The sequence below is a fragment of the Eptatretus burgeri genome, chromosome 15 (assembly GCF_056783735.1).
Source record: "Eptatretus burgeri isolate ZD-2024b chromosome 15, Ebu_testis_v1, whole genome shotgun sequence".
NCBI classification, from domain to species: domain Eukaryota; kingdom Metazoa; phylum Chordata; class Myxini; order Myxiniformes; family Myxinidae; genus Eptatretus; species Eptatretus burgeri.
In genome coordinates, this window is record NC_140975.1 from 47,664,682 (window position 1) to 47,685,737 (window position 21,056).

Sequence of the window (21,056 nt, forward strand, 5' to 3'; positions counted from 1 at the left end):
CTATGTAGTGTTAAAAGGAACGTGCTGTAGTGTAAGGGATGACGAGGGAGCACGAGGTAGTTAGGGGATGTCGTGAGCAGGATAGCAGAAATCAGCGATGTGTGAGTTGAGAAGTGTGGGAAGGAAACATGATGAGTGAGTGAGAGGCCAGCGGGCCTGAGTGTATGGAGCGAATGTGGTATGCATGGTGCGATGAGTGATTGGGGGGAGGAGTGATTCCCGCCCAAGGGACCCCGGGGTCAGTGTAGAGTGAGTTAGTGGGTTAGTTAAATTGACAAAATGGAGGTCGTTTTGCTGTTGGTGGGAAAGTAGGCTCGACACCCATTTGGAGGGGTGCAGGAGCCCTGTTGACGGGCTGGGAGCATGGCTACGAATGGTGAGTATCGCTTAGTGGGTACCCCGGACACCGGGCTAGTCAGCCGCGGTAGGGCAAGGGCCCATGGGGGGCTGGGATAGCGTAGTGGGCACGGGTGCGCCCGCATGATGCGGGGGCCCGGGGCGCCATTGGCCGCGTGGGCACGGGTGACCCTCGGAAAGGGCCTGGGGCGCCAGCCTGCCACGTGAGCGTCTCAGGGGAGTCGCCATGGAGGGCACTCACCGGTATTTAGGGAGCTGGTAGGCTCAGAGGCAGTGTAGAGCCTGGGGGTGCCATCATTGGGGAATCGGCAGAGGGTAGTGCCTGCCAAGGGAGCCACGCGTCCCAGCCGTGAGACTATGTGAGGGCACGGGGAGAAAATTGGGGGGCATGTCCCGAAATTTGTGAGGAGGCCAACACAGGCGACGGGAATCCTGGTTGTTAGAACCAATAGTTTTAGCGAGAGGCGCTTGTTGAAAGCCCCGGGGTAGTGTATAAAATGGATAGGGTAGATAGGAAGTGTACCCCTCCGCACCATCCATCCCTTCGCTCTCGTTGTGGGCCGCTGGACCCACTTTGGGTAAAGATCGCTGAACTCCGAGGAGGCCATCTTGAGGCTTGAGTTGGTCCTCGACACAGGACGCGAGCTCTCCCTTATTCCCCTTCAGGAAGGGAACGTAGGGGTTGGGAGTAGGCTAAGAGACGATAGATTGGCCGAACAAAGATGATAAAGGGGGTTAGGGGATGATTTATAGTGGGGAAGTAAAATAAAATAAAAATAAAAACAAAAAAAAAGTTCAGGCTAAATTGGGCTTTGACAAATTAAGGGGGTGGGTATGAACAGAGACAGGCAAAGGCGATAGGTTGGGAGGGAGACAGTAGGTAGGTCCGAGCCTGCCTTCCGAGTGGCCAGCACCACCGCACTTCCTCCACTGACCTCCATTTCAAGGCAAGAGGCTGGCCAACTTCATCGGCTGGCTGTTTGCTGCAAGGCCTGTGCCGGCCACGTCATCGGCTGGCTGTTACTGCAAGGCCTGTGCCGGCCGGATCGTCTGTCGGCTGTGTTTGCTGCAAGGCCTCTGCTGGCCACTTCATCGGCTGGCTGTTACTGCAAGGCCTGTGCCGGTCATTTCACTGCCGGCTGTTTTTGCTAGAGCAGCCTTGTCATGCCATGCCTTGCCTGTTCAACTTTGCCATCCATGCCTACTGCCCTCGTCATCTTTTGCCCCCATTCTGTTTTGCATTCCCCCGCCCCCCCCCTTGTTCATTGCCATGTGCGCCAGGATCGTCGCACAGTTTGCAAGGACTGCTCAGTTGGCAGCTACAACACGGGCCTGCAGTGGCGGCCCGTGCACCGTGTTTGCGTCCATCCATCCATCCATTCAGCCATCCATCCATCCGTTGTGTTCATTGCGTGTGCCACTTGAGCTGGCACGGAGACTGTGTTGCGCAGCTCATGCGCCGTTTTGTTCACTGCGTCCATGTTAAAAGGGGGAGGCCTTTGACTGCGTGTGTGCAGCCGGCCACGTTCCCTGTCACCTGCATTGCATGAGCCAGAGACTGCGTGTGAGCAGCCTGGCTCCCTGCTAACTTTTCTCTTTGCAGAGTCCATCGATCCTAGGCCATGGTTTAGTGTAAGATTTGTAAGGTTAAGTTGTTAAGTTGTGTATTGTATATGAGTGCGCCCCCGGCAATTTATTTAAGTCGTCTGTATGAGTGGGTTTGTTTAGTTAGTTACTCAGCCCGTAGGTTATTTATTTTGGGGACACAAATTCACTGAATGTCGCTCTCAGGGATCCGAAGATAAACTGTACGAGGGGAGAACTACACATGATGGCACACGAAAATTCGACGACTCGGGAAGAGTCTGTAAAAAGGGGAGGGGGTAGTGTTACGGCTGTGGAAATTTGCAATACACCAGAAATGTCCTCAGGTTAGATATATCGATAAGTTCATGTGAAGTTAGTCCACACCTGTTGTTTAGGGGGAATATGTGTGATTCATCCAGGCTGCGACGCTTTGAGTTAGCCATTTTTCTTTCTCTATCGTTATTTTGGACCAATAATCCCCCAACAACCACACCACTTGTCAACACCGAACGTCGTGCTGTCCAGGGGCCCGTTCGGTGATTCTTGCCGAACGCGTCAAGCCGCGAGTACGAATGGATGCCTTTACGGGAGAGAAGCGGATCAGGAAGGCTTCACGCCCCTTTTCTTCCATCCAACAATGACTGAGCATTGGGTGGCATGGCCCCGCCTCCGAACCCGCTGTGAATGCGTTCCTTTTAGGAGAGGAAAACGGATCAGGAGAGGCTCACGCCCATTTTTGCCCGACCAATGGCTAAACGTCGGGTGGTGTGGCCCGGCCCCCAAGCGCGATGCATGTGGACTCCTTTTAGGAGGGAATTCGGATCAGAGAGGCTCACGCCCCTTTTTCTCCGTCCAATGGGCGAGCGTCGGGCGGCGTGGCCCCGCCTCCAAGCGTGTTTTGATCCGCGAATCTGCATACAAGCTCCTCCCCCCGGTCTATAAAGACGTGAGCACGACGCAGCTCGTGTGTGGAGAAAGTGGGCGCAGAAAGTGAGGCAAAAAGTGGCGCTGGTCGGAAGTCGTGGAGTCTGAGGCGTGTGTTTGCGGCGATCGGACGGTGAAGGGGACTGATCTTGGAGTGGAGGTCGAGGGACGAGTCGCAGAGTGGAACAGGGACGCAGAAGAGGGTCAGGGCGAGAGTTCGCCGGAGTCGGTGCGGTCCCGGGACCCCGCTAGCGGGACGGAGCGTCCGCCATTCCCTTCTCCCGACCCCGAGCATCAACAATCCCTCCCCCCATCCGCGCTGAGATAACTCCGTCCGCTCCCCGCCCCAACCGTGGTGTCAACTGACCAACTGTGGTGCCTGCGCGACGCACGCCTGGAGGAGCTCACCGACCATACGAGGGGCACTGAGTCAAGCGTGTTACGCGGACATTGCGGCTAGCCCGCCATCGCGCCACGAGAGCACGGGTAAGACACCTTCGGTCTCGTGGACCTGGCCGATCACCCAGGTCACACGTTCATTTGGTCCACGGACCTGTCTGCCTCCTTGCCTGTGAGAGTGGCTTGTGTTTTCTTAGCTTTTGGTGTAAATGTGTGTGTGTGGTGCCAGTCTACTAAGTAAACCCGTATAAGTGCTTGCACATTGCGTTATTCGGTTGTAACTCTGCGTTGTGTTCTTGCTTTGACTGTATACGTGCATTGTTTTTGTATAACTGTGATTGTAAAGTACGTGCTTGTGTGTGTCTGTAATAAAATTACTTGTTGGACTGTTTTCCCGTTTCGTTGCGTCCTTTCCTCCGTTGAAAGTTCCATCTTGCATCACGTAAGGGATTGGTAGTGGGTGTAGACACCCAATAAATAATCTGAACCGTTGAGGTCGACGATAACTCCGCTCGGTTATCCCTGCAGCACGGAACGAGCCGCTTAAGCAGTTCGTGTCTGAAGTCGACCTGCGGCGTGGTACAACTCCTCGGTACGCTACCCGCGCAGGTACTCAGGTATATCGACATTCAGCGATTCACCCTATGTCGCGCGGGTAGAATGCGGACTGGGTTGTGGTGAGGTTATACCCCCACCCGTGACTGGCTCCTGGCGGTAGTTCCAGGAGGGTCACGACTGAATTGTCCGTTCCGGTGAGCGAAGCGTCGCGATTCAAGTTACGTGGCCGATCGCACGCCGGACGGGCCGAAATTCGTAACAATATCTTCTTCTTCCTCTTTCGGGTTGCTCCCGTTAGGGGTCGCCACAGCGGATCAACCGTCTCCATTTCGCTCTATCCTCCACATCTTCCATTGACACTCCAACCACCCGCATGTCCGCCCTCACCGCATCCATGAACCTCTTCTTTGGCCTTCCTCTTCTCCTGCCTGGCGGCTCCATCTTCAACATCCTTCTCCCGATATACTCCGTTTCCCTCCTGTGCACATGTCCAACAATCTCGCCTCTCTCACTTTGTCTCCAAACCGTCCTACCTGCGCTGTCCCTCTAATATACTCATTTCTTATCCTATCCATCCTCGTCACTCCCAACGAGAATCGCAGCATCTTTAACTCTGCCACCTCCAACTCCGCTTCCTGTCTTATTGTTAGTGCCACCACCTCCAAACCATACAACATAGCTGGTCTCACTACCGTCTTATATACTTTCCCCTTCACTCTTGCAGCTACCCTTCTGTCACAAATCACTCCTGCAACTCTTCTCCACCCACTCCATCCTGCCTGCACTCTCTTTTTCACTTCTCTCCCACACTCTCCGTTACTTTGGACAGTTGATCCCAAGTATTTAAACCAATCCACTGTGGGGGAAAAATTTATATTAATGTATTTTAAATTGCAACAAATGGAGTTTCAGAAATGTAACTTTTATGCTGCAAATTGAATTGGCTGTCATTTCTGGCCAAAAGACTTTTGCCCTAAATGATAAGAAATGTGTTGTTCTGGAGCAGAGTGACCGAGCTGATAAATGAACCTTTGCTTAGAAAATGTACGAAGTGGCTTTTTGTCTAAAGGACACGTCTACAGTCTGGGTGAATATCCCCCAACCTTTCTCTCATGGAAGTATAAAATGCTTTGAAATCTAAAAGTTTGGAGTACGAGCACGTGAGGAAGTATAGTTTCTCAGTGGCTCGTACTCCTTGTAACTGACCAAGTACCAAGTTAGAATAAAACTCTCTGATGTAATGTAGAAGTGAATTGAATCGGGTTGGTCTAACTGTTAACTAAAATAAGAATAAATGAAATAGAACCAAATAATATTGCAATCAAATGGGGATTCTTAAGTTCATTGTACAAAGGTGAGAAGTGTATGGTGTATAATTAGGAAATAAATTGTTTCACAAGGAAGGACTTGTGTGGACATCAGTTTTATCAGTGTCGATAGGGTTTTTCGTAGGGTTTTATAATCAAATCGGACAAACGTTAAACTCTGTCTGAAGTCAAATAGGATTCCACAATCGACCAGTTAGAATCCTTCAGGAGGACAACGATCACAACAAGGTGGGTTAAAAAAATCCACATCAGTTGGCGCCGAGACTCGGATTCGAACCGACGTTGGTGCGGTGCTCGTGACCGGAGGTGCTTAATCTGCCGGAGGCAGTGCCTGGAGGAACGACAAGTGCTTGAGCGAAGGTAAGGGAGAGCACTCTTAGCAGGTAACGCATTTCGAACAAAGAAAAGTTCATTGTCAGATAATTTTATTGAGAGAAAGAAGAGGATCTGGCAGAGAGAGTCCGTTTTAAAGTAAACAATAAGTACTGTAGTTGTTTTAGAAAAGTGCTGGAGAAGAAGAGGAGTCAGATGACAAGAAGAGGCTCGTTGAGGAGCCAGATGCGTAATTAAATAGGCATGATGAAGCGACATGCCACATGTTTGCATTGATACGGACCGGCTGTGAGAGAGATGCCGAGGACATGGCTGAGACGCCGAGATAGGGTTAAAATAGATAAACATTGTAAGTTACCTGTTTGTAAGAGTTTTAAGAGTTACTTTTTGTTCATTGAACTCACTGGAAGTTTGTTGGCAGTGAGGTTGTTATATTATATTGTGTGGAGGTTTTACAGATTTGTAAATGCAATGATTTGCACGAAACGTTTTGTAGAGTGCAGGAGATGATGAACCAGCTGGGAGCATGGTGGGTGATTTGCATTGAGATGCATGTGTTCCTGAGAGTAAAAAAAAAAATGAAACTTGTGCGATTCCAATATTCACTGCAATGAAACGTGTTCTGTTGGGATTTTGACGATATTTTAACTCGTGCTGAGTTGAGCTGTGGGTCTGTTTGAAATGGCATGTTATACATTCTTGGCGTTGTATTTCCACGCGAAGGTCGCAAACTACACTGTGTGAGACCCCCCTCCACTCGATCTGTGTGGGGTGGCCTATCTTTACAATGAGTCTTTGTTCGAGCCTTTGCTTTAGGTATGAAATTCGATTCATATGCAGATTCAAGAGGATGAGATAGAAATGTGATTGGTATTTGTCACGTGATCACACGCGAGTCTATGAGATGCAATGCTGTCTAGTGTATGTGTTGAAGCCATGACAGAGTAATGCTAAACTCTGGGTTTTGCCTGTCAGAGTTTTTTTTCCTTTTTCTTCCCACTGGATGTGGAGAGAACTTCCTGTTCCTTGTTCCTTGGTGTTTGTGGCGCACCCTCTCGACTGAATCTGTTTAAAGTGAAGTCCATTTAGGAAAAAGTGTTGAAGTTTTATTTTACAACCATCGGGATTTTGAATAAATTGTGAAATAACAATTGTGAATGTGGATATACTGTATGTGATTTAAATGTAGAAACGTGATTTGGAATGATTTTAATGATTTGATGATGTTTAGCACGTGGGGCAATTCACAGATAATAGATGATTCCCTCGGATGGACGTTGAAATATTGTTTTATTCGTCTGCGAATGTTGAGATTACCTGAACTTGTGCTGGGAAGGCAATGGCAAACAACCCAGTGTAACCATTTGATCGATTCAGTCAAGGTAAATTCATGATTTAATTGGATAGATGCTGAAGATTAAATTTTTCATTTATGGATTTTAAAAGGAAATATTTTGTTTTGACCAAAAAGTTGTTTAAGAGAGTTTGGATGTTTATTAGTCTGAAGTTTAAGATGCTTTTCCAAGACTGGGATAAAGATTGTGGAGGGTGAAGCTGCATGTTTAGACAGAGTGTTTGAGCTGCAATATAAATGATATTCGCCTGATAACAGATTTGACAAGTGATTTGACAATTTTTGAACAACTGTTTAAAATGATTTATTTGTTTTGATAAAAGAAAATGGATTCGTAATTGAGAAGGTCGGAGGAAGTGATAGATGGTTTGTGTATGTGAATTGGAAAAATGGCAGCATGTTTGCTGTTTTGGTGAGAGAGAAGTGGATAGATGGAGAAATGTCAGAGATTTAAAATGTCGATGGAAATAGCAAATGAGATGGATGTTTTGAGAATACGTACAACTGGGATTTCTGTATATTTTAGCATGTTGTTTTGGGAAATAACAAGGAAAGGGATTAAAATATTGATATGACATATAATGCAAGTTAAATGCTTCCATAACAATCTTTGTTAGTCTTGTAGAACTACATGTGCCCATGACGTTTATTGATTGGTGTTTAATTGATGCTTTGTTTGTTTCGGAGTGTTGAAAGCAGTCTTTGAAGCAATGTACGATTTCATCTAAATGAAGTTTCCACACAAAGATTGGACGATGGGAGAAGCCAGATTTGGGTGATTGAGCATTCAACACATGATTATCCCTCCCCTTCCTGAGGAGATAAGATGGAGCAATGTGGGAAAAGAAAGAAAAAACCCACTGAGGAGAAGGTTGAGCAAAGTCTTAACGTCGGCGTTGTGTGGTGCCTGCATGGAGGAATGTTCTCAGCCACACTCTCGATTGCCGCTCTGCAAATACATCGTGAACTTGCTGTGGTTGCTTCAATGTACGACAGGCCTGCAATTCCACACTGCGCTCCTTCAACCCAGTGTCTGGCCCAAACTTGTACTTGCCCACATCTACCTTCTCCTCAGCTCAAGGAGTGCTTCGATTGTGTTTCCCGTTGGGTGCCGCTCTATCCACACCCTGACCTGTTTATCTTCTGACTTCGGGTAGCATGTTTCCAATGTGTGACACATGCTGATGAACAGGCCATAAATTAAATGGAAACTCACTCATTTTCTGATATGAGCACACGCTGCCATTGTTGATTGAACTTGAATAATGGAAATCTTTTCTCCTTCAGGAATGGGACATGGTAATCATGTGTAAGAAAAATTATTCAAAATTTTCCTTAAAAAAAAAACGGGGGAGTGTGGGGGAAAAATTTATATTAATGTATTTTAAATTGCAACAAATGGAGTTTCAGAAATGTAACTTTTATGCTGCAAATTGAATTGGCTGTCATTTCTGGCCAAAAGACTTTTGCCCTAAATGATAAGAAATGTGTTGTTCTGGAGCAGAGTGACCGAGCTGATAAATGAACCTTTGCTGAGAAAATGTACGAAGTGGCTTTTCGTCTAAAGGACACGTCTACAGTCTGGGTGAATATCCCCCAACCTTTCTCTCATGGAAGTATAAAATGCTTTGAAATCTAAACGTTTGGAGTACGAGAACGTGAGGAAGTATAGTTTCTCAGTGGCTCGTACTCCTTGGAACTGACCAAGTACCAAGTTAGAATAAAACTCTCTGATGTAATGTAGAAGTGAATTGAATCGGGTTGGTCTAACTGTTAACTAAAATAATAAATGAAATAGAACCAAATAATATTGCAATCAAATGGGGATTCTTAAGTTCATTGTACAAAGGTGAGAAGTGTATGGTGTATAATTAGGAAATAAATTATTTCACAAGGAAGGACTTGTGTGGACATCAGTTTTATCAGTGTCGATAGGGTTTTTTGTAGGGTTTTATAATCAAATCGGACAAACGTTAAACTCTGTCTGAAGTCAAATAGGATTCCACAATCGACCAGTTAGAATCCTTCAGGAGGACAACGATCACAACAAGGTGGGTTAAAAAATCCACATTCATATGCAGATTCAAGAGGATGAGATAGAAATGTGATTGGTATTTGTCACGTGATCACACGCGAGTCTATGAGATGCAATGCTGTCTAGTGTATGTGTTGAAGCCATGACAGAGTAATGCTAAACTCTGGGTTTTGCCTGTCAGAGTTTTTTTCCTTTTTCTTTCCACTGGATGTGGAGAGAACTTCCTGTTCCTTGTTCCTTGGTGTTTGTGGCGCACCCTCTCGACTGAATCTGTTTAAAGTGGTCCATTTCGGAAAAAGTGTTGAAGTTTTATTTTACAACCATCGGGATTTTGAATAAATTGTGAAATAACAATTGTGAATGTGGATATACTGTATGTGATTTAAATGTAGAAACGTGATTTGGAATGATTTTAATGATTTGATGATGTTTAGCACGTGGGGCAATTCACAGATAATAGATGATTCCCTCGATGGACGTTGAAATATTGATCCCAATAATTTAAACCAATCCACCTTCCCCACCTCAACTCCTTGCAACCGCACCATACCACCACCCTCCCTCTCATTTACGCACATGTACTCCGTCTTACTCCTACTAACTATCATTCCCCTTCTCTCCAATGCGTACCTCAGCCTGCTCCCTACTCTCCCTACAGATCATGATGTCATCCGCGAACATCATAGTCCATGGAGACTCCAGTCTGATCTCGTCCATCAACCTGTCCATCACCATTGCAAACAGGAAAGGGCTCAGAGTCGATCCTTGGTGCAATCCCACTTTAACCTTAAACCGGTCCCTCATTCCTACCGCACACCTCACTGCTGTCACACTGTCCTCATACATATCCTGCACGATCCTCACATACTTCTCCACCACTCCCGACTTCCTCATACAATGCCACAACTCCTCTCTTGGCACCTTATCATAAGCTTTCTCTAAATCCACAAACACACAATGTAACTCTTTCTGGCCTTCCCTATACTTCTCCATCAACATTCTCAAAGCAAACATCGCATCAGTGGTGCTCTTTCCTGGCATAAACCCATATTGCTGCTAGTAGGGTGAATATACTGGTTCTGGCTCACTTTTCCCCATGTAAATGAATGGGGGATTTTCAGCGATTCATATTTTTTTTCCCTAAAAATAAACCCCCTTTTTATCCCAAGGTATATTTATTTGTCTCCCCTTTTAACCTGGGGACACTTTTTTTTTTAAATATTCCATGCAATAAGATAAAGATTTGTTAAAGGTGATTCTAAAGAAATATCTGAAACGTCTAAGCCTCGGGACACTCTTTATCAAATAACCGATGCATATTGTTTAGCTCACTCATTGAACCTATAAAGATTTGTTCATTCTCAAATTCCTTCAATAGTTTAATTTTCTTTGCACAATAATCCCCATCTAAAATATTGAAAAACAAAACATTTGAATCTTTATATTTTTTAAGATACCCCTTTTGTGCCATTACGAAATGATAAACTTCTCTTAATGCTCTTGTTTGACCACCTCCTGAGCCACATATCATTTTGAGATTATAGTAAATTGTTTTTTCATTGTTCAATTGATAACCATCAAAGTTTTCAGTCCATTCAAGGATATTCATTTTTTTTCTTTACATCCTCTAACTTACTACTTTTTAATTTGATTCGCTTATTTGTTTTATTTACTTTTGTTTTAGTTATTTTTTCAAAAAGACTTATTTGATATTTTTCACATTCATTATGTTTTCCATTTATATCCAAGACTGAGATTTTCTCCACTCTTTAGTTTGATTAATACTTGGTTTGACCATTTATATATTGCGAAAAAACGTGGCGGTGGCCCTTAAAAAAACCCTAACCCATCTTCCCATCTTTAAAACACAATCTATTCTATTCACTCTATCATACAATATCCATATGGAACACAATCTATTCCATTATCTAAAATAAATCTCTTATCATCAAAGGCTCCTAATGCCTTTTTATTTACTTCTTCACTATATATGTTATGTTTATAACTTCTTATTGTATTCATTTTCCTATACTCTTCTTTCTTATTCATCAAACAATTATAATAATTTCTAAAAGTTATTGATTTCTTTATTACATATTTCTTTATTCCTTTTAACCTCTTATCAATCTGATCACCATACTTATAAGCATATACCTTTGCTCTCAATCCAATAAACTCACTCATTACTTTTCCACCCAACTCATCCTTAAACTTACCAATAACCTTTTCATTCTTTTTGGAAAATAACTCACTCTTCTTGCTGAAATTACTTGTATCATATACTCCAATATTTTTCTTCATATCTTTATAAACATCATCAGTTTTTATATCTAGGATAAAACTATCAGTGTCCATATACAACAATGAAACATTTTCACCATACTCTTTCTTTAAGTCATTATACAAATAATCATACATCAATATCTTTGATAAATCAAGAACTGCTGTTCCAATATAAATTGGTTTATCCATTACAATACTTTCCTTTTTCATATGAATTGCAGAAAAGTTCTCTGAAAAAACCTCCTCTCTCTCAAAACTTGGTTTATTTATCAATCTCGAAGCTTCTTTCCAAGATGTTGCGAATCTAATGTTTTGCCTGTTTCTAACATTTTCCATAGTCTTTCCAAATACAGCATTATTCATTAATTTATAAAAGTCCCCTTCAAATTTTACTTTTGTATTTGCTCTCATATCTGTATTGAATTGAATATACTTTTTCACCCAAGGACTTTGTTTAAATTTTAAAACTCTATGAATTTTAGCTACTCTCAATCCTTCTCTCAAAAACTGTTTTAAGCTTCTCTGATGCAAAACATATCCCTCTTTATCATAGAATGTTGTTAATAACTTTTCTGTTGATTTGCCTTTAATATTAAAACTTTTATGATAATCACTGAACCATTCTTTCTTTGGGGTTTCTTTCTCACATGCAAAAGGAAGGTCTTTATGCTTATTATGAAGATCACTCGGGTACCTCAAATCAACTTCAAAATAATAACCTTCTTCTTCGTCATTCAATTCCTCTTGAGAAGAAATAACAATATTCATCAAAGCCTTTTCATAATCCTTTTCTTCCACCCACTCTAATTTACCAGAAGGCAGCGATTGAGACATTGCCCATCCATACAAATTATTAGCATCAAAATATATCAAATAATTACTATCTTTTTCACTATCATAATTTGGAAGATATTTATTATTTGCTTTAGCATATCTTTTTGAACATACTTGTGATATTCCACCTCTCTTGGACTTCTCAATCATCAAAAGCATATCAACATCACTGATTAAATCTATATCTTGTTTTGTCATTTTCAACATTGCACTCCAAGCCAAACAAGGAGCTGTGAAATAGTGGGCAGGATCTAATCCATAACAATTTTTATTATGACAGAGTGATCTAAAAGCTTCAAACACATCAGCCAACAATAAAACATCTGTTTTTAGATAAAAATCATGATATTCTCCAAGGATCTTTATCTTAAATATTTTCCATATTTCTTGTGCGTGTTTATATTCCTTATCACTTATCTCTTCTTCATAAAGGTTATTATAAAAACTTTCTTTTGAAGGAAGTTGTGTTTCTTTAAATCTCATAAATGAATCCATATAATCATAAGGATAAATTCCCTTACTTGTAAGAATTTTCTCTTTACTTTCATTCCTTGTTTGAATTTCCTCTCTCGTGAGAATTCCTTCTTTAATCAGAATTTCATCTTTAATCTGAATTTCCTCTTAAGTTAGAATTTCATTCATTGTTCGAATTTTCTTCATAATTAGAATTTCATCTTCAGTTAGAATTTCTTCATTAATTTCCTCATTAATTAGAGTTCCTCTTTACTTTGAATTCTCTCTTTAATCTGAATTTCCTCTTTAGTGAGAATTTCCTCTTTTGGAAAGAATGAATTAAGATTTGGAAAAGAGTACGTGGAGCTTAGATTTGATGCGAGGTAGGCCAGTGGTGTTCCCATAAACTTGTAAGAATCTAGAAACCTAATATGAGTTAAAGGTTTTGTGAATATCATTTTTGTAAATGAAATATACTTTTGACTTGTGTTTGTTATGGCAGAAATATTCCCTGGTGTTTTTGAAAGTTCATTTATAAATAGATGTGTATCATAGTTGGCACTGTTGTGAAGAAAGACTGGAATAAAAGAAGGTAATTTATAATTAAGATTACAACAGGAATGAGCAGGACCTCTATATTTACCAGTAAGATGACAATGATCCCTAACTTTAGACTCCTTAATTTACCCCTCACAAATATGACAGATATTGTTCTTTCTAAATTCTAATTTTTCTTCTTTGGTTAATTTCATCGGTTCATTTGTTTCTTTCATTAATTTTGTGAGTCTTATACAATCCTTTTCTAATCGTTTTACAAACTCTTGTGAAGCATTTTTTCCACTATAATGTTCAAGTTTATTATACTTTTCTCCAACAGATGATTTGATATAATAACAGAAACCACAAGGAATATGTTTTTGATATTTATTTGTATATGATTATTTTGGATTAGGAGAAGCAGTATTAATCTTTTTAAGGATACACTCAAAATCAGCGTATATCACAAATGGGTGCATGATAGATTTATTATAATCTTCAAAAGAAATGTTTTCACCAGGTTTAGGCATTGTAATTACACCTGATTTATGATTACTACAATATTTTGAATGTTGTTCTAATCGTTCTTTTGTATGAAATGAATTAAGACATCGCTTACAAGGATATATTTTGTTTGCTGTTCTGAATACCTGAGAAGAGATTAATCTTGATAAATTATTGATGTATGTGTAATGTGAATTATTTCCAACACTAAAATATAAAAGATCAATGTGTGTTTCTTCATTTTTATAGTTGTTTGAAATTTTTAATATTTGAACTTTGTTTGTATCCATTAATCCATATACAGTAATAGAAAGATTATTCTTTTTCTCAAATTTAGGAATGTCTGTTAGTGGCATTGGGAATTTAAAATCTTTAATGTCCAAGGTATTCTCATATTTCATATATTGTTTTACTCTTTCTGAATTACATTTTGGTGGATGAAAGTGAGCAAGAACAGACCAGAGAAAACATTTATTATCATTGTTCTTAATATTAACAACTGCCTTCTTTAGTTTTATTTCTTTTGGTAATTCAATATAAGAAGAAGCTTTAAGAGGGTTTGATTTTAGAATGTGCATATCTAAAAAGATGATTTTTAAAATATTGAATCCACTTCCTACCACTGTATTATCAACATCCTCCTCTTGTTTTGAGAGTTCTTCATAAACCCCACTATTCAAAAAATCTTGAAATGATGTTATAAAATGAAGATCTGTTCTCATACAAGGAGTTTGTTCTTCATCTTGTCTTTTCATATTCATTTTCACTCCCATATAAAACTTTAAAGTTTTCATTTCTTTTAATGTCTTTTTAATAACTTTTTCAACATCAGGTTTCACTATTTCAATTGATTCAGCTATTGATGATGGACCGGGTTCTCCAAATTGAAAAATCCTTATTTTTATATGCCCTTTAAATGCCCCATCAGTGTTTTCAATATAATAGTCTCCCTTTACTTTAAACTCATTTTTCTTGTGTTTTTGTGATTCAAGATGTCTATTATAACTTCTCTTCAAAACATCCTTTGAACAGATATCACAATGTTTTCTTTCCAACTCAAGAGGAGATATTTGATGAAATGGATTAAATGTGTGTTTGTTGGTTCGGAGGTGTTTTCTATAATGTTTATATTTGTGATTACAAACATCGCAGTATGTTGTATTCACCATATTTATATAATAAATCTTTGCTTAAACTAAAATTTTCTTGATGAAAATTTCGTTTATTTTACAGGTGAATCTGTGCTTAAAACCATTTTATCCTCCAACTTTTTCACTTAATAAATACAATGTTTCAAGACACAAAAGACAAGTTTCAATCAATCACTTCATTTGTTAAAGATACTGAGAAATATGTCAAGGATGTAAAATTGAACAAAGATAAATATAACAACTATTGGATAAAAACAATTATGGTAAATAATATGAGTTCTTCAATTTCCTTCAGTGGAAGGGCTTTTAGTATACCTGGTAGAACATCAATTAAAGTATCTCTAACAAAAGTTTCTCCTCTCCTTCTGGTAATATATTCAAAACTAGAAAAAGCAATGAAACAAGAAAAAGTATCAAAAAACAAAAACCTTATGGATGAAGCTTTAGAAAGAAAAATAAGACCATCTGTAATATGCAAGGAGAAATTTGTATTTTTTTCAACAACCCTAAAGATGTAAATCCTGATGAAATAAAGGATGTTAATATATCAGGTGAAATGACATTTCGTTAAATAGTAGTAAACGATAATTTTAAAATTACCTTTAATATAAAAAATGTTGTCGTTGAATCTGGCAATGAAAAAAAGTATATCGATATCGATGGTAATATTATTAAATATGAGTCAATATACAACTGAAAGTATAGATGAATTTCAGTTTAAGTAAAGTTTTACTTTATAAATATGCTCGACTTTCCTGATTCTCCATATGACAAATTTGAGAATTGTCCTGCGTGTGAAAGACGGGGATTAAACACAGAGTCAAAAGCCTATAAACAATGTATATTCTGTGATTATCTTCTAATTAATGATAATAAAAAATATAAAAAGGAAAATAATTCTTTTAGATTTACACCAAAAATGAATTACTTTACAAGATTGATTAGAGAAATGAATGTAAAGTATGAGGGTGATAACACACCTTTCCTTACAATGGAAGAAACTGAACGTATTAGAGAAATGTTCAAAGGATTGTTGTTATATATTATTCATGGATGTGATTTTCAGGGAAATATCAACACAAGATATTGTATAAATAAAATAATGGATTATCTTGAAATTAAGCCTGAACTTAGGATAAAATATAGAGTTTCTAAAAAAGCCAATAATAAACTAAATAACCTGTTTTCCAAATATATAAATGAATGATTTTTTACCCATTTGGGAAAATAAGATAAAATTTAACAACCATAAAAATCTCCCAAATTCATTAAGATGTCTCATAGTTGGTTCAAGTGGATGTGGAAAAACCTGCTTACTTTTAAAGATGCTCCTCACTCCCAACTTTTTAGATTATGATAATTTAATAATTTTCACAAAGTCGAGTTTTCAACCAGAGTATCAACTACTCTCACAAGGTTTTAATGCTGGTCTTCAAAAAGAAGATATAATCGGTTTATTTAAACGTCAAAAAAACCTAAATGATTATAACATTAAAGATATAATTCAACTATTTTGTGATACACAGAGATGTAAAAATAAATCAAATCCGATAACTTGTATTCTTAGTGATAATACGGATGATATACCGTCTCCCCAAGATTTGGATAAATCAAAAAAGAACCTCATTATCTTTGATGATTGTGTTAATGAGAGAAACCAAACGGTAATGGACAGCTACTACACAAGAGGGAGACATTCTTCTTGTAATTGTATTTATCTTAGTCAATCGTACTTTCAACTTCCTCGTCGTTCCATCAGAAACAATGCTAATACTTTTATTTTATTCAAGTTACATTCAATAGATATCAATAATTTTTGGAGAGATAATTGTTCTACATTATGTAGTAAAAAGAAATTTGAGGATTACATGAAGCACATGACTGAAAAATAAAAATATATTGTTGTGAAACAAGATGAGATATTAAGGGATATATTTTTTGTTTTATAAACAATTACATATATAAATGACAACTATTATTGTAAATCTTGTGGGTAAATCTGCTTCTGGAAAAAACTTTCATAAATCAAGGTTCTTGTGTAGTACAAATGAGAATATTGTAAATTTACTTAAAAAACACCCCGTGATACGCATTGTATCAACAACAACTAGAGCAATAAGACCTGGAGAAGTAAAAGGTGAAGATTATCATTATATTTCAGTGGAGGAACATATGCGATTGAGGAATGAAGGTCAAATATTTGAGGAGGTTTCTCTTGGTACAACAAAATATTCACATTGTAAGAGTGAGTTAAGGAAACTAAAATCTGGTGGTCTTGGGATATTAGAAACTAATCCAGAAGGAACGAGACAAATTATTAAACATCTGAGCGGAGTGAAGATTTTATCATTTGGTTTTCATGTTGATGAAGAAACTCAACGCAAACGTATGAAAAGCAGAGATGCAAGTATTAGTGAAGAAGAAATTACAACTCGCATTAATGTTAATAAAGAGTTTGATGAAATATTTAAAGAAAAGGATTTATTTGAACACATCTACTTGAATGATGAAGAAAAGGAAAATTTCCCTGTTGATCTTTACAATTCATTAAATGATATTTTACAATAAATAAATGGATGCAAAAGAAAGAACAAGAAGATTTAAGGAACATCAAGAGTTGGTTTCAAAAGTTGTAAATCAACAGGAAGACATAGAGAAGAAACGCAGACAGAAACTAATGGGCGAAGAAGCATTTGAAAGAAAACAAGAGAAATTTTTTTAACCACTTTTAAAAACTTCCCAAGAAAAAATGAAAGATATTTCCACAGTTCTCACAGTAGAATATACTCCTAAAAAACTTCAAATGTTAAAAGATTTTGATCAAATGACTGAGGAAGAATTTTTACTGTGGCAGTTCCTCTTAAAGGTATATTTGGATTTTGTGATCATGATAAAGTTCTGTATGGTCTTAAAATTAGATTTCAACCACAAAGGAATGATAATGAAAATAGATTGCTTTTTGGTGTTGGTAATGCTTTTGGTGATCAGAATAAATTTGTAATTGAGGAAATGAGTTGGTATATCAGTGAATATACTCCTAATCTTAAAACAGAAGAGATGTTGAATCGAAGACTTAACTCAAAGAAACCACTGTGTATCATTCCTCAAAAGAAGATGTCAACACGTTAAACTCAACCAAACTACTTTCACGTGGAATTTGGGTGTTCTGGAAGGAAAGCCACGATATCTGTGGATCATTTTTAAAAAGCCAGATGGTGATACTGCGACTGATAAGAATAATGCATTGAGTGATAATGCTAAGGCGAAACAACTTCGCGTTTCTCTAGATGGAACATTTTATCCACGAGATAGATTGGAAATTAATTGGGAAAAAAATGATTTTGCTGAAGCATACAAGTCTTACCAAAAGGTGTGTGAAAGTAATGGAAATAAAGAACCTATTTTGGATATGACAGCATTTAAAAGTTTGTATACAATCTATGCGTTTGACCTGAGCACTCAAAAGGAAACTATAAAGTCTAATCGAGTGGATACTTCCCTATACATTGAAAGAGGAGAGAATGAAGAAGTTGATACATATTGTTTGCTTTTGGAAGAAACAGAATTACAGATTAATACAGATAATGGTGTGATGATTAGTCTCACATTTTTTGTTAAATAAATGAGTGGCAAAGTACCAACTGGGGTATATGTTAATCAAATCAATCTTCATAAACTATCATCTTGTGTTCAAAATCAAAAGCCTTGTACGATTAACGTTAATAAAATTCAGAGAAAAGGAGCAGTAAGAATTGATGTTTTGCTCACAAGAGAACAGGTTAAAATCTTGAATGACACTGGGTCACTTAAAATTAAAATGACAAAACCCATGTTGAAAAAATATTCAATAAGAGAGACGAGTGGAGGATTTCTCCCATTTCTAATTCCTTTATTTGCTGGTTTAAGTGCGGTTGGAGCATTGACGGTTGGTATTTCAACAGCGGTGAAAACTGCCAACGAAAGGAGGGCTCAACTCCAGGCTCAAAAAGAATTGGAAAGACATAACAAAGAGTTGGAGAAACAAATTAGTGGAAGTGGTGTAATTGTAGATTTTGCTGAAAAACTTGAAGGTCTGCCTGATAAAGCGAGATTGTTAGTTGGAGACATGCTTTCTTCTATAGCACAAGCAGGTGTAAAATTAACGAAAAGAGGTAATGGATTGTATCTTTCTAATAAATAAATGAGCATTGATGAGTGGTTTAAAGAATTTGGAAAGAATACAACATCAAATTTGCAACTTATCAAATATTGTAAGAAATTAAAAATTCATAATGTGGTTATTTGTATGAGAGATGAATTAACAAATGTGCCGAAACATACAAAGAATATTATTATGAACTTAGAAGATAATAATGGGAACGGTTCTCATTGGGTTTGTATTTTTAATAGTCAAGACAAATATTATTTTGATAGTTTTGGTCTTCCACCACCTGTTGCAGTCATAAAATTCTTAGAGAATGGTGTTTATCAAACATTTCAAGTCCAAGAATTAAATTCCAAGTGTTGTGGTCAATTATGTCTATATGTGTTATTTCAACTCAACAAAAATAAAAAATTTTATGATATCATTTTTAATCTAATATACATGACTTATGTTGGTTAAGATGGTTCTATCTTTGGTGTATCCCAAGAACTGGATATTGATTTATCAAATTATTACACAAAGGCACAGGCTGAACGACATAAATATAATATAACCAAAAATATTAACATGAAAAATGCTTATAAATTAAAAAATTATCCAAGCCCGACTGACGCGAATGACTTGGTGAGATTAAGCGATTTATCACAATATATATCTTTAAATAAAACGGCCGTGTATTCCAAAGATACAGAAGTGTTGATATTATCTCCAGGTCATACAGAATTCACAGTTCGAATTAAAATAAATTTTTATAAAGAAGGGCGTATCGTTTGTATGAGAATAGAACAATGGGGGTATGATATGAATGATTTAGGGTATAATTGGTCATTTAAAATTAACCTCGAAGACCTGGAACAATTAAATCAGTCTCGTAAGGAAGAATATTATCCACTTGGTATTGCGAATGAGTTTTGTGGGGCCACGATTAGTAAACAACAAATAAAAGAATTTAATAAGGGTAAATATAATAATGGTTTTGCCCTTGTTTATATCATGAAAACAGAAAAAATAGGATTATATATAATAAGTAAGGAAATACAAAATGATTTAACTATGGGAAGATGGGGAGGTGTTTCGTGCCATAATATTATTCCAACATATATTTCTAATACATAAATGACAGCAAGAAGGCTTCAAGAAAATTATCATTTCTGTGTCCAAGCATACCTTCAAGAAAAGGGTATTCGGTATTTTAATAAATATGTTCTACAACATAAGAATGAGGTATTTTCAATAAAAGATTGGCATTATGCTGATGTTGATAAACCGACAACTTTAGATTTAATTAGAATGTTAAATAATGAAAACATTATAAAGTTAAGAAAAGGTAAGGCTCTTTTAGAAATTCAAAAGAAATTTTATTGGTTTCCTGTTGTAAAAAAAATTATTTTGGATACAGGAATAACAAGAAATCCTGATGAATATATGTATGATATTCTATGGGGTGTAAGCGATTCAAGGATAATAAGGGATGAGGAAGGAGTTGAAGAAGAGAGGGAAGAGGAGGAAAGGGAGAAGAAAGAGGAGGAAAAGGAGAAGAGAGAGAAGGAGGAGAGGGAGAAAAAAGAGGAGGAAAAAGAGAAGAGAGAGAGAGAAGGAGGAGAGGGAGAAGAGAGAGAAGGAGAGGGAGGAGAGAGAGAAGGAGAGGGAGGAAAGAGCGAGACAAAATAAATATCAAAATATGGAAACCAGTGAGATTTAAAAAAGATTGGTGGTATTACAGAAAATAACTCAACCCACCGAGGAGGAAAACAAAGAATTGACAAGTCTATTTGAAATATTTTCTACAAGACTATTGACATCGACAAGATATTCATTTTAATTCAAGTTTTTCATTTTTATTTTTTTTCTTAAATAAATGGAGGAGAGAGTGAAGGCATTTCTAAGGATTCTTTATGTTTTAAAAATTAAGATTCAAATGTGCATGTTGGAAACTAAAAAGGTTTTTGCACTCTGCAGGAATTTTTCACATAAATAAATGAGTTATTGTCTCAAATGTGAAAAGAAAACGAATACTAAAAATATTTCATATATTAAAAGTAAAAATAACAGGGTTATACAAAAAGGTATATGTTCGGTGTGTGGTTCAAAAAAAAATCAATTTATCTCCAAACACAAACTAGGAGGAGATATACAAAAGTTTTTATCAGGAAGTAAATTTACAACTACTGGAATACCAGGGGAATTACATCTTCCAGGGTATTCTTTCTGTGGTCCAGGCACAAACTTGGATAAAAGATTAGATGAGGCAGACAATCCTAAATCATGGAGTAAA

The 21,056-nt window shown here is 37.8% G+C and overlaps 1 protein-coding gene across 5 annotated transcripts in view; it reads left to right on the forward strand.

Annotated features, from left to right (window-relative positions):
• Positions 1–21,056, forward strand: part of LOC147012121 (uncharacterized) — a 297,678-nt gene that overhangs the window by 173,103 nt on the left and 103,519 nt on the right. The window lies entirely within an intron of this gene.